At 47.0% G+C, this 13,854-nt stretch overlaps 1 protein-coding gene across 2 annotated transcripts in view; it reads right to left on the bottom strand.

The window, feature by feature from the left end:
• LOC144825506 (uncharacterized) overlaps window positions 1–13,854 on the bottom strand; it is a 337,701-nt gene that overhangs the window by 265,371 nt on the left and 58,476 nt on the right. The gene's annotated exons all lie outside the window — the stretch shown is intronic.

The raw sequence follows: 13,854 nt of genomic DNA, 5'->3' as shown, positions 1-13,854 counted from the left end.
AAGGAAGGACAGGAAACTTTGTGAAAGATGGGAAAAGAGGAGCGAGCACTGAGTAAAGGAAAACAAAAGGGAGAGCGGAAACTGGGAAAGGGGAATAAAGTGAGAGCAGAAACTGCTGACAGTATAGGCAAAGAAGGGCAAATGTTGAGGAAAAAAAGGGAATGGTGTGAGAATAGTGATTGCTATTATTTAAGGAAAAGAGGGAAAGCAAGCATCAAAGAGAAGGCAAAACTAAAAGTTCGAGTTAGATGCCTGGCTCTGGATCAGCTCGAGGCCATCTTGGAACTTCAAGCCCAAAAAACTGTGCTTTCATGGGAGATGTAGCCCAGTAGCTAGAGCTGTCATTCTTTGAACATGGATAACCAGTTTCGAATCCATGCCTTGGCTTTAACATCTGGGAATCTTGACAAATCGTTTATTATCACTGTGTGGAAAAACATGTGTAATTGTCTTTTGTTAAGTGCTCTTATGTATCTTCGGGACAGGTTTGTGCTATAAAAAACTTCAAAAATAAAAATGTCATTGGCCTGCCAAACCCCCTACTAAACTCATGCGCCAGGAATTTTAAAGACAAACATTAACCTTTGATGTGAATAATAGATACCCATTGAGACTTAGATGATCAATTGTCAGTCAGTCAACAAGCTTTATTCGAATTCAATAAAAAATTCATAAAAGCATACAAGATAAAACAGATTAAAAACAAACAGCGATTATTTTCATAACGTGGTCACTATTTGTACAAAGGTTAAAAAGGATTCATTATACTAATAAAATCGTTATTACAAGTCATCATATACCAACCCAAGCAGCTATGGTACAAGGCGTGGTCATATCACTTAAATTAACAGCTTTTAAAAAATAGTGTTGTTTGACTTAAGAAATTTATGAAGACACAGTTTAAAATAAAACAGATAAACTTCAATAATGTGCAAACGAACAAAGTGCATAAATGATTACTTTAGTAAGGACCATCCCCAGACTTGGTGTTAATCGTTATCATTTTCAGTTATTAGCAAAACCGTTCGAAAATCTGATTAACAAGTCAGTGCACCTGATCTATACCAGAAAATAAAGCAAATTGATTATAGGTGGGTATTATGTGCCTACTAGATCCCGGGTCTCTGCTACCCTTGCAGTGGTTATTTTGTACATATGGTCTTACAGGGGGCAGGTATGTAGTTCTAGGGTAGAAGTCACACAGTTCCCAAGTTCCAATTGGGCCATCGCCCATTTGTGGCTGCCAACTTCGCAAGTATTTGATGACTCGGGATCCCTAAAGTTGACCAAAACCAGGTCTCCCGGTATATCCTTGGGGATGGATCCTAACCACCCTACCCTTCTGACATTTAAAAATTTTCCATCTATATTGGGTGGAAGGGGTCTATTTTTGGTAATCCAAAAAGATTCCTTATTTGCCAGATCCGCTGGTCTTTCAATTTGGTTGTTAGTGAGTTCAGGGACGCCTGAGAGGATGCACACAAAAGGTGCCGCCTCCGGCGGTAGATCTATATGTTTAGCCTTTCTTTGCCTGTTGCCATAGTTGTAAAACATCCCCTCTGTCGGCGTGGGTTCTTTAGCCGACCCTTTTCTATTGGCAGTACTTTGGGCTATTAAGGGGTTTGATATGAGTAATGTTTCGGATGTTTTTGGGGCAACTGCATACATTTGTGGAGTATTACTTTGTGCAGAGGTGATGGAGATGTCAGTAGCGACTGAAGTCTCTACTTGCTTATGTCCTACCATACTTTTTGTGAGTATCAGATTTGCCTTGATGGTTTCCTCTATGCTTGTGAGCTTTTCCCCTATTACCTTGATTCTTTTTTCCAATGGGGATATTAAGGATTTGACCAAAAGTTCTATCTGGACCAATAAGTCAAATTGTGTAGGGGATGCAGGTGAGTCCAGAATTGAGCGTACCTCAGATGTTTTTGGGGTATTGCTGATGGCCGAGAGGGGACTTAGATACAATTTTTGTTTTTTAACTAATCTTTCACTCTGTTTAGCACCTTTGCGCTTTCTGTTAAGACAGGGAGCCTGGACATTTGCTGACAGTTGGATAGTATCCTTGGGTGATGTTAAAGGGGGGGTACCAAGATGGCTTACGTTTAGTTGAGATGTAATTCTAGGCTGGGGACTTGTATTACTCATTACACATGCAGGAGCATTTGTTTGCTCGTTTCCATTTTCAACATTGGTATATACAGTTTTACAAATCAGATTTAATTCCTCCAGTAAGGTAAAATTTTGGATTTGGTCTGGTAGCACCAGGGGAGATTGGATACTGGATGTGGGCTCTGCGGAAAGACTTTGTTCAACTCTCTCTATTTCGGACTCGATTGCCGATGTAGCCCTAATTAGGTAGTTGTCCAATGTTCCCTTCCGTTGCACCCCCTGAAGGATATTATTTATATGAAGCCCTTTATCAGTCATGGTGTGATTAGCTTTCTGTATATGTATATTACTACGACAAGTACCTATGCAGGTTATACACGTAATCTAGTGGCCAAAAACTAAAAAGTCAGAAGGTAGCCCTTTAGGGAATACCAAAGTGTATGTGTAGTCAATCACTTTGATGGGTTAGTTCGTGTTACCTCCCTTTTCCAGCGAGTATGAGGCAAAGATCAAATCGGGTGGCCCGTCCCGTCCTCCTCAGGCCTCTGAGGGCCACAGAGGGCCCGCCCTTTGCCCGGGCTTAGCCCGGCGTCCCGGGATGGAGGGCTATTGCTGTTTTTATGCGCCTCCTGGCGCTTCTATCAGGTCACGTGGTTCCCTGGGCTGCTGGGGATTGCAGTCCCCTGACCTGCCCTTCATGCGACGGCCAGCGCTTCCCCAGATGGAAGTGGGAGCGGGCAGCGGGAGGCAGGCAGCAACCCCAGCAGCTCAAAGATCGTTGAAGGCAGCAGCCCTCCACCCGGGCTCCCCAGCGGCGATTCCCGGCGATTCCCGATGCACAGGCAAGTTCCGATGTGCTCCCCCCGCTCAGCAGGGCTATCGCTGTTTTTATGCGCCTCCTGGTGCTTCTATCAGGTCACGTGGTTCCCTGGGCTGCTGAGGATGGCAGTCCCCTGACCTGCCCTCCACGCGACGGCCGGCGCTTCCCCAGATGGAAGTGGGAGCGGGCAGCGGGAGGCAGGCAGCAACCCCAGCAGTTCAAAGATCGTTGAAGGCAGCAGCCCTCCACCCGGGCTCCCCAGCGGCAATTCCCGGCGATTCCCGATGCACAGGCAAGTTCCGATGTGCTCCCCCCGCTCAGCAGGGCTATCGCTGTTTTTATGCGCCTCCTGGTGCTTCTATCAGGTCACGTGGTTCCCTGGGCTGCTGGGGATTGCAGTCCCCTGACCTGCCCTCCATGCGACGGCCGGCGCTTCCCCAGATGGAAGTGGGAGCGGGCAGCGGGAGGCAGGCAGCAACCCCAGCAGTTCAAAGATCGTTGAAGGCAGCAGCCCTCCACCCGGGCTCCCCAGCGGCAATTCCCGGCGATTCCCGATGCACAGGCAAGTTCCGATGTGATGATCAATTGAAACCAGAAAACCTAGGCTCAATCCTGGTTTCCTTGCTTGACCAAATTGTATTATCCAAGGCAAGTACTTTATTTCACAAAGCCTCCTTTTAAGGTCCCGCTTACCAGTTAGCGCAAGCTATTTGGTTTGCAAAAAGACCTATTGCACTTTTGCCTGCCTATTGCTTACCATTGGTTGGCCTATTGTCACTCTCATTTGCGTGCTTTTTATTTGCTTATGTTGGCTTTCTTTCCTCTTTTTGTGTTTGTCGCTTCCCTGGAGCATAGCCTCTTTACTTTTGTGCTTCAACTGTTTCTCTTTCAGGCACTTTATTCTTCTTTTAGGTTAAACAATCCACAAAAGTGATTTTATTTTCCAACAGTCTTTTTTCTGTTCTTCTCTCTCCCTCTCCGCCTGGCACTGCGTTGCTCTCTCTCTCCCCCGTGCTTCTTCCCATATTCTCTCCCTGTTGCACTAACCCTTGTGTGTTTTTATCTCCGCTTTGCTTTCTCACTCATGTTCGTCTTCCTCAAGTGCTTCTTCGCCTCCCACCTACCTGCTTTCCTTTGCTGTCCCCTCCCCCACCAGCATTCTATTTTTACTTTTTTGATGTGGAGGACCAGGCAGCAAATTGCTGCTGGATCACCTACCTTAAAATCATGTTGGCACTACTTATATTTCTTTTTTAAAATGTATCAGTTGGTAAATACAAAAATTAGTACCTGTGTCATTTTGTAGATGCACATGCGCCATTCCGCTTTTTTAACTTTTCACCATGCTGCACAGGATCTTGCCAGTGCTGTACACCATGGCTAAAAGGCTTTGGCGAAGATCCCAAAGGCAAGACCTAATGGCTTTGCTTGTTCTTTATTATCACATATACGAGCACCTTCAAAAACGTGAGTTCAAGAAGTACGGTCCACAAAACCCCCTAGTGTTACATTTAATAGACTATAGTGGTGCTCCATCCAATATCAAATCTAAGGGCCTTATTATGAGTCTGGCAGTGCGGAAGTGGGACCGCCTGCTCCCGCACCGCCAAACCTATGTTTGTACCATCTGCTAGATTAGGAGGTTTTTCCTGTATGTTGGGCTGTTCTTTGGTGTTCCCAGGGTGGTGCCTATGAAATAGGCACCGCAGCGGGAACGGCAATGGCAGTACCTGCAAGGCATGGACTGCTGCAGTCCATGTTGTGCAAGCACTTTTGTGTATGCACATGGGGGGCACATGTTGTGTTGATCATTAGTTATGTTCATTGTGTTTATTTATATTTTAGGTGTGGGTTGCTAGGTTTGTTGAGGTATAGGGTGGCAAGTTAAGTAATATTTAAATTTTATATATATATATATATATATAAAACACAGAAACCTGACCGCCAAAGGTAGCGGTTACACCAGGCGTAGACCTCCACTCCAGTACCAGGTGTTTAGTCGAGTAACAAACACCAATGAAGCCACATCACGAATTCCAGTGCCAGCAATCCATATTTTATTTTCGTTTAAAGTGCAAGAGCGAGTGCCCTCCCTGACGCGTTTCGCTCCGCAGGCGGAGCTTGATCACATGACGCGTCAGGAGTAGGCGGTGCAATAAATTCAATTTAAAAGCCCAAGCGCCTAAAGAAACAGGACGCAAGGGTTACAACACAGCAGATAGGCAAACAATTCATAATTAAAGCAATAGTGCCAGTCAATTATGTTTCTAATCGATGTACAAAAGGACACTATTAAGAGCATAGTGCTCAAATGACATGTAGAAATAGCGTACCATGATTTGATCTGACAACCACTCAAAGGGAATGAAATGGATATTATAAATTAATTATTGTCAACATTGACCAAAATGTAAAGCACTCTTAAATCTTCACACATGAAAATAAAAATAAGAAGTGTGCTTAAAAAATCAAATGCAAGTGCATCCAAACATTCCATTACACATTGGTCATAAAAATCATTTCCATGTTCCCTGAGAAAGTTATCAACGACCACTATCATAAACACAATACATGTTCGAGTGTCAAGAAAAGTGCCTAAGTGCTAAGGTGCAAGTGCTTCAGAACAATTTAATCATCAAATAAAATACATTATTTTAGCTGCAAAAGACTTGAATTGAAAAACTGCTAATTTAAACAAGAAAGGCAAAATTTAACACTCAAATGTGTCATAATTTAATGATATATATATATATAAAACACATTATGTTAACTAAAAGTGTTTATATTCAGGGTTTTATATTTTTTCTAAATTAATATGGTTATTAAAATATGTAATGTGTTTGAAATGAAGTAGTTTACCTTCTGTTGCTTAAACTGAGGTGGTAAAAGTACATTTAACCCCTGTGAAATCCAATGCTTTTTCTATTGTTGCACAGACTGGAGTCGAAATAATATATTTAACCCCTCCGAAGTCCTACACTTTCTCTAAACTAGAGCACGAACAGGGTATTTTTCCCAGACTTGAATATATTTCCTAAAACTGGTCAAATATATTTATTATTAATAGTTGTTTATAATTTAAATCTAACCTTTTCGATGCGTCGGACGGCCGCCGGCTGTCCGACATCACGGTGGGCCTGTGCGGAGGACGGCCAGGGGCCGTCCGAACTGCGCACGCGCCATTTTTTCCACACCCCAGCGGAATGTCCGCCATGGCGAAGCAGTTAAGAGCATTTGTTTATATTTTTATTTTATTTGTTTGAGGTAGTCAACAGTCAAGTAAAAAGAGTGAATAACAATACAGTGTAGAGGCAATCAAAACTTTCTCTTACAGGCAGCTATGTTAGGGTGTTCGGGAGTGGTGTGATGTGATCTCATCTTCTGGTACTAGGATGCAGTCTAGCTGCTGTCCCAACTGCAACTGTTAGGGCAGGCTCAAGTGGCAGAGGTGCCGGGGTTTATTTGAACTATTCCATCCCATCGTTCAAAGACAACAGAGTCGGTGCACTCCCAAACCTATATATATATATATATATATATATATATATATATATATATATATATATATATATATATATATATATATATATATATATATATATATATATATATATATATATATATATATATATATATATATATATATATACATATAGAGTGTACCAATGAGGACCCACGATTTCGCATATCAGGAAGTTGCAGTCCTCCATGCCTTCTCCTGACCGCTACTGCCTCTGAGGAAGAGTTAATCTCGAAACGCGTCAGGCAGCGGTCGGCTGCTTTTTAAAGGACTGGATATTGCGAGCTGTTTGTACCAATAAAGGCTTGATGGGGAACAAGCGGTCTGTGGTCTCGTGTGCTGCTCAATTTTTGGACACCCCATGGAGCGTGATGTTTAGGCGGCAGTCCTGCTGCCGAGCCGGCACCACCCCAGAAACAGGGGGCCACGCAGCGCGATGTTACGGGACTCTCATGTGGAGCACAGACCATGGATTAGAACGGACGCATATTCCGGGGCTCATTGAGGGCTCCATCAGAGCATTTATTCAAAGGGGAATCCATCAGTGGTAATATTAAGGACTGCAATTCCCAGACTGCAACGTGTTGCTCATGTAGAGCGGACCAATGAGGACCCACGATTTCGCATATCAGGAAGTTGCAGTCCTCCATGCCTTCTCCAAACCGCTACTGCCTCTGAGGAAGACTTAACCCTTTCTATGCTGATGACGGAACCGCTCAGTCATCAGCTGCGGTGGCGCTGTGCTGATGACGGAGCGGTTCCGTCATGGCCCGGCCGCCGCGCCTGCCCGGCGCGGATTCCGCACCTGCGCTGGGCGTTCTATTGAGCGGGCGGGGCCATGACGGAACCGCTCCGTCATCAGCACAGCCCAACCACGGCTGGTGACGGAGCGGTTCCGTCACCAGCATGCGGCCGCCGCGCGGCCGCCCCGCCCCCTTAGCGCTGCGGCAGAATAGCGCGGTTAATCTCGAAACGCGTCAGGCAGCGGTTGGCTGCTTTTTTTTTTTTTTTTCAGAACAAAATTTTTATTGTTTTTGTTGAATGATGCCAGAGGCGCAGTGTGCCGAGGAATAACCATCATTTTCAAGCAGTTCAATCAACATTTGATAAGAACGACCATCCCCGAACTCCCTTCCCCCCACCTCCCTTCCTGTAGTCCTCCCGCCCGGATCCCACCCCGACCAGTGTCAACGTGGTCCAGTGGCCAGAACATACCAAAAACATAGTTCGTGTGTGTATCGTTTCACTCAGGGTCATCAGAGATGTTATCAGTGGTGTCATGAGTGATGTCACTGACCATGTCATGAGTGATGTAATATGTGACGTCATCAGCAGTGCATTGCGGGCGCGCGAGTTATAGTTAGCTGAACTAACTATAACGGGGGAATTTCAATGGTTTTGTATGAGTGAAATGCCCAGCTAACTATAACATGTGTGAAACCTATGGTTTTTTCAGTGAATTTCTAAGGTTTTTTAAATGCTAATTCCTAACTATAATGTGGCTGAAACCTATGTTTTTTTCAGTGAATTTCTAAGGTTTTTTAAATGCTAATTCCTAACTATAACGTGGCTGAGTAAATTTCAAAGGGTTTGTAAATGATCATTTTTAAATGTATTAATTGTTATAATTTCTTATACTGATTTACTACATTATTTTAAAGTATTTATTTTTAGATATTTTATTTTTTAATTACATTCCATATTTTTAATATAAATTGGAAAAAAAAATGTTTTTAAAAATATTGAATTGTAATATCTTTTTTTAAAATATTTTTTTAATTTATATATATTTTATATAACAGGCAATGATATCCTATGGAAGGAAATTCAAGTTACTGTAACTACGATTAGAATTACTTTTCAGGATCAGTAGTGGGCTGAAAGATGCAGCACTGAGGTCTCTCCTGATAACAGGTGAGTAAATCAGAATTCGTAGTTCGGCTGATTTTAGAGGAATTTTTTAAAGTTCCAAAACTCCACACTTAGAAACATTTCCAAGTGAAACCAGTCAATGTTAGCCTATGGAAGGAAATTCAAGTTACTGTAAGTATGGTTAGAATTACTTTTCAGGATCAGTAGTGGGCTGAAAGATGCAGCACTGAGGTCTCTCCTGATATCAGGTGAGTAAATCGGAATTCGTAGTTCGGCTGATTTTAGAGGAATTTTTTAAACTTCCAAAACTCCACACTTAGAAGAATTTCCAAGTGAAACCAGTCAATGTTAGCCTATGGAAGGAAATTCAAGTTACTGTAACTACAATTAGAATTAGTAAATCGGAATTCGTAGTTCAGGCTGATTTTAGAGGAATATTTTGCTCAATTGTGAAGGAAGGGGGAGGGGCCTGAGGTGATATGTGTGCAAACACGCCCTGTGGCCCGTTTTAGGTTGGGGAATTAATTCCTCTTCAATCCTTAGGACCCCTGTGAGCCAACTAGCCCACCACGTACCTCCAGTATGCGCCAGGGACTTGTGTCGCAGAGAGCTGTTCAGAGGGCACGCCCCCTTTTTACAACACTCTGCAACGCAGCTCCGTGGCGCTTACTGGAGGTACCTATTGGACTAGTTGGACCCTAGGGGACCTCTGGATTGAAGAGGAATTAATTCCCCAACTTAAAACGCACCACAGGGCATGTTTGCACTCACATCACCTCAAGCCCCGCCCCCTACCTTCACCACTGTGCAAACACGCCCCTACCTTCACCACTGTGCAAACGCGCCCCATAGCGTGTTCTAAGTTGGGGGATTAAGTCCCCTTGCATACTGGGGGTCCCTAGGAGCCAACTAGCCCACCAGGAACCTCCAGTATGTGCCAGGGGGCTGCGTTGCACAGAGGTGTAAAAAGGGGCGTGGCCTCATTACACCTCTCTGCAACGCAGTCCTCTGGCGCGTTTGCAGAGGGGGAACTAATTCCCCTTGCATACTGGGGGTCCCTGGGGGCCAACTAGCCCACCAGGAACTTCCATTATGCGCCAGGGGGCTGCGTTCCAGAGAGGTGTAATGATGCTACGCCCCTTTTTACACCTCTCTGCAACACAGCCCCCTGGCGCATTTGCAGAGGAGGAACTAATTCCCCTTGGATATTGGGGGTCCCTGGAGGCCAACTAGCCCACCAGGAACCTCCAGTATGGGCCACGGGGCTGCGTTGCAGAGAGGTGTTCTGAGGCCACGCCCCTTTTTACACCTCTCTGCAACGCAGACCCCTGGTGCATACTGTAGGTTCCTGGTGGGCTAGTTGGCCCCCAGGGACCCCAGTATGCAAGGGGAATTAGTTAACCCTCTGCAAATGCGCCAGGGGGCGAGTTTGCAGAGAGGTGCAGGTGCAGGGAGGGGGCATGGCCTCCTCCCGATCCCGTTTTCTTTTTTTAAATTTGCTTTTAAGAAGGCGGGCTGTGTAGCCCCCCTTCTTTTTCTTTTTTTTTGGCCCTGGGGACCCCATCCCCTAGGACCTGCCCCAATTTTTATTTTAAAAAAAAATCGGGAAGGGGGCCGCGTGGCCCCCTCCCAAGTGCATACTCTGCCCCGGGGACCCCATCCCCCAGGGCATGGGCCTTTTTAAAAAATATATTTTTAATTAGGAGGGGGGCTGCTTTGCCCCCCCTCCTATGGCCCCTGGGGCCGGCCATTTTTTAAATTTATTTTTTATTTTTGGGGGGAGGGGGCCACATGGCTCCCCTCTCGGGCCACTTCTGGCCCCGGGGACCCCATCCCCTAGGGCCTGGCCCTCCTAGTTGGGGCCGTGGGGGGTCCCCAAGCCCCCCACGGTCCCTGCCGGCTCCCCGCATTCTGCGGGAGCCGGCATTGCTTTTCTACATGGGGAGCAGCGAACATGCTGCTCCCCATGCAGAAAAGCAATCCGCTTTGGTTTTTGAAAGAGCAGGTTTCCTGCTCTCTCTTTCAAAAACCATAGCAAACAGCAGTGTCCCGGGGGTAGGCACCCCGGGACACTGCAGGAGCTGGCCCTGGGGGGTGGCGGTCCCCAGGGCCATCAAGGGCTCCAGGAGGGGGGCCGCGCTGCCCCCCTCCCACTAGTTAAAAGCCCCGGATGGTGGTGGTCCCGGGGCTGGGGGGTCCGTCACGGACCCCCTATTTTAAATATCAGTGCCCTGAGGGAGGTGGCGGTCCCCTGGTCGTGTGGGCGGGCTTTAGACCCCCCCTCACAGGTTTTTTCATTTTTATTTTTTCTAAACGAAGCCCCGGGGGTGGTGCTCCCCGGGGCTGCGGGGGGCCATGAGCCCCCCGCATACTTAATAATAAAGCCCCAGGGGTGGCGGTCCCCGGGGCTCAGGGGGCCCTAGAGGCCCCCCATCATGCATATGCAAGCCCCAGGGTGGCGGTCCCCGGGGCTACAGGGGGGCCATGTGCCCTCCTCTATTATAATTATTGTACCCCAGAGGTGGCGGTCCCCGGGGCAGTGTGGGGGCATTGGGGCCCCCCACACTTTTTTTTATTATGCCCCTGGGATTTGGTCCCCCCGGGGGCTAATTACAAAAAAAATCAGACCAGGTTTTTTTTTTTTTTTTCACAGGGGACGCGTACCTACACATACCCTGCGATTTAAAAAAAAAATGTGTTGGGCCTTGGGTGTCCTTGTGCGACCCCCTGAGCAGGCCTAGGGGATCAGGGTGTTTCTACCCTGCCCCCTTTGCGTGTTTCGCACATTTGTTTCACTGCTTTCTTGTGCCTCGGTACTACCGAGGCACAAGATGGCTGCCGACACTTCCTGGTTTGGAGTGTTGACAGCCAATTAGCATAAAGCTCGTGCTCGGGAAGGTACAGAGTACAGTACAGAGTACGGTACTTCATCTCTAGATATATCTATGATTTTACTTTTGATTTTCTCAGGAACTACTAAACGGATTCACACCATTTAACACAAAGCGTAATCTGCGAACCAAACTCTACCTTTTTTGCCAAATTTGGTGTAATTCCGTTCAGCAGTTCAGGCTGTAGCCGCGCTGAAAGGTCCCTATGCAAAATTGCATGGGGAAAACATGTTTTGGGACCCCCTTATTTCTCGGCCCCCGCTTGACGAATCACCCCGAAACTTTCAGGAAAGGAGCGGAGCGGAACAGGCCATTTTCTTGGAGAATTTCGCGTGTATTCGTCGACCGGCGCCAAAGTTATCCCAAATAGAATGTTGCGGATTTCCTATGGAAACTAGGTCCTAACTATAACTACCTACTGGTACTATATACACACAGTGGCGTCACTAAGGGGGTGCGGGGGGTGCGCACCGCACCGGGTGACACCATCACATGGGGTGACACCAAAATGCAAAATAATGGGACCCCGCTCTGCCCGCGGACCAGCCTGCACGGGAGAGACCCGCGCCTGGAGCCCTAGGCAGGGATGCAGGTAGGGAGTGCCTCTGTCCGCTTACACAACTTCAAAGTGAATGAGCTCTGGCCCCTTCTGTTCTTCCAAAGACTGTCCTTGTTGCTATGGTTCTGTGTACAAGGTCTCCTCCAGGAGGCGGCAAGGGGCGTGCTCTGCAGCGGCAATGACATGTCCCTGAAAGTGGTCCATGCTTGTCTCGGTGCCGTGTTGTTTGTGGGCACCAGGCATTAAACCGCTGCCCTATTTCTTTATTGTGAACCCCCGCTACTTGATTCAGCTGCTGTTTTTCCTAACAACTTTTTAAATCTGAGCAGCATTTTTTTTTTACTGTTAAGAGTTTTATTTAAAACACTGGTTGTGCTTTTCGTGGTGAATGTGGGTCTGTTTCTGCTGCATTGTGTGATATTGCAGCAGTTGTTTCACCGGAACGGATGCGGCGCTGCTCCTCGCGCTGAAGCCGTCTCATCTCCTGGGCAGTGCCCGCTGCCAACTCTGTCCGAAGTGCCGGCTTGCATAGCTGGTTAATGTGCCCGCTGCGGAGATGTCTGCCCCAGTGGTAGGACATAGTAAATTCTAATGGTGGCGGGGGCAGCCTTTTATCTTTCCGGCAGAGGATGAAATTAGTGCCCTTGACTTCCGTTCACGCTGATGGATGCTACTTCACATCCAGGCACGAGTAAACAGGGCCAGGGCAACTGGTTCTTGACTCTCTAGTGAATGTTTGATTGTGCTTTTGCTTCCCGATGTGGTTTTGAGGGATTGCAGCTTTTGCATAGCGACTCATACCCCCAACGAGGTTACAGTTCGCATCTGGGTGGGCGAGTAAGATATTCCTCTGTTGCTTGTGCACGGTTGGTAGAGTGGGGGTTTATAGTGTGAGGTATGTGTGACGTGTCTTTGTGCGACACATCCTTGTGGGACGGGTCTTTATGTCGCGGGTGGGGTGCGAGTGTTGGTGCTCAATATGTGGAGGGAAGCACATGTTGCGCCAAAGCATGGAGTGAAGCAGCCAGATGTGGGGGATAGCGTAGCGCTGCGTGGCCTACCAGTGGCGTCACTAGGGGGTTGGGAAGCGGAACGCACGGGTGACACCATGAGTTACCGCACTGGGTGACACCAACCCTAGTGACGCCGCTGTATATATATATATATATAAAAATTGCAAAAAACACAGGTGATGGACAGAATGTAGAACAATGTCATGCATTCACCCCAGTACAAGGATATGGGCCTAAATCCATCGTTTTTTTGCACTCCACACCACCCTAGGTTAGACACTGGCTATATGCAAATCAGCTCTGACCCTGTGCCTCATGGGAACACTCCAGTCCGAACTACCAAGCCATGTCTTTCCCAGACCGGAATCAAGCATCCAAGGACCGGTTTCTGGCTATCAGCCTTCATTCAGCCTGGATAGCTTGACTCCAGTGGTGTGGAGAGCCTGGGACTCACGTCTGAGCATACCCAGCCCACTCGGGGTGAAAATTGCAAAAAACACAGGTGATGGACAGAATGTAGAACAATGTCATGCATTCACCCCAGTACAAGGATATGGGCCTAAATCCATCGTTTCTTTGCACTCCACACCACCCTGGGTTAGACACTGGCTATATGCAAATCAGCTCTGACCCTGTGCCTCATGGGAACAGTCCAGTCCGAACTACCAAGCCATGTCTTTCCCAGACCGGAATCAAGCATCCAAGGACCGGTTTCTGGCTATCAGCCTTCATTCAGCCTGGATAGCTTGACTCCAGTGGTGTGGAGAGCCTGGGACTCACGTCTGAGCATACCCAGCCCACTCGGGGTGAAAATTGCAAAAAACACAGGTGATGGACAGAATGTAGAACAATGTCATACATTCACCCCAGTACAAGGATCTGGGCCTAAATCCATCGTTTCTTTGCACTCCACACCACCCTGGGTTAGACACTGGCTATATGCAAATCAGCTCTGACCCTGTGCCTCATGGGAACAGTCCAGTCCGAACTACCAAGCCATGTCTTTCCCAGACCAGAATCAAGCATCCAAGGACCGGTTTCTGGCTATCAGCCTTCATTCAGCC

The sequence above is a fragment of the Lissotriton helveticus genome, chromosome 1_1 (assembly GCF_964261635.1).
Source record: "Lissotriton helveticus chromosome 1_1, aLisHel1.1, whole genome shotgun sequence".
NCBI classification, from domain to species: domain Eukaryota; kingdom Metazoa; phylum Chordata; class Amphibia; order Caudata; family Salamandridae; genus Lissotriton; species Lissotriton helveticus.
The sequence above is the reverse complement of the archived record's forward strand: the minus strand, read 5'-3'. Positions and strand labels throughout refer to the sequence as shown.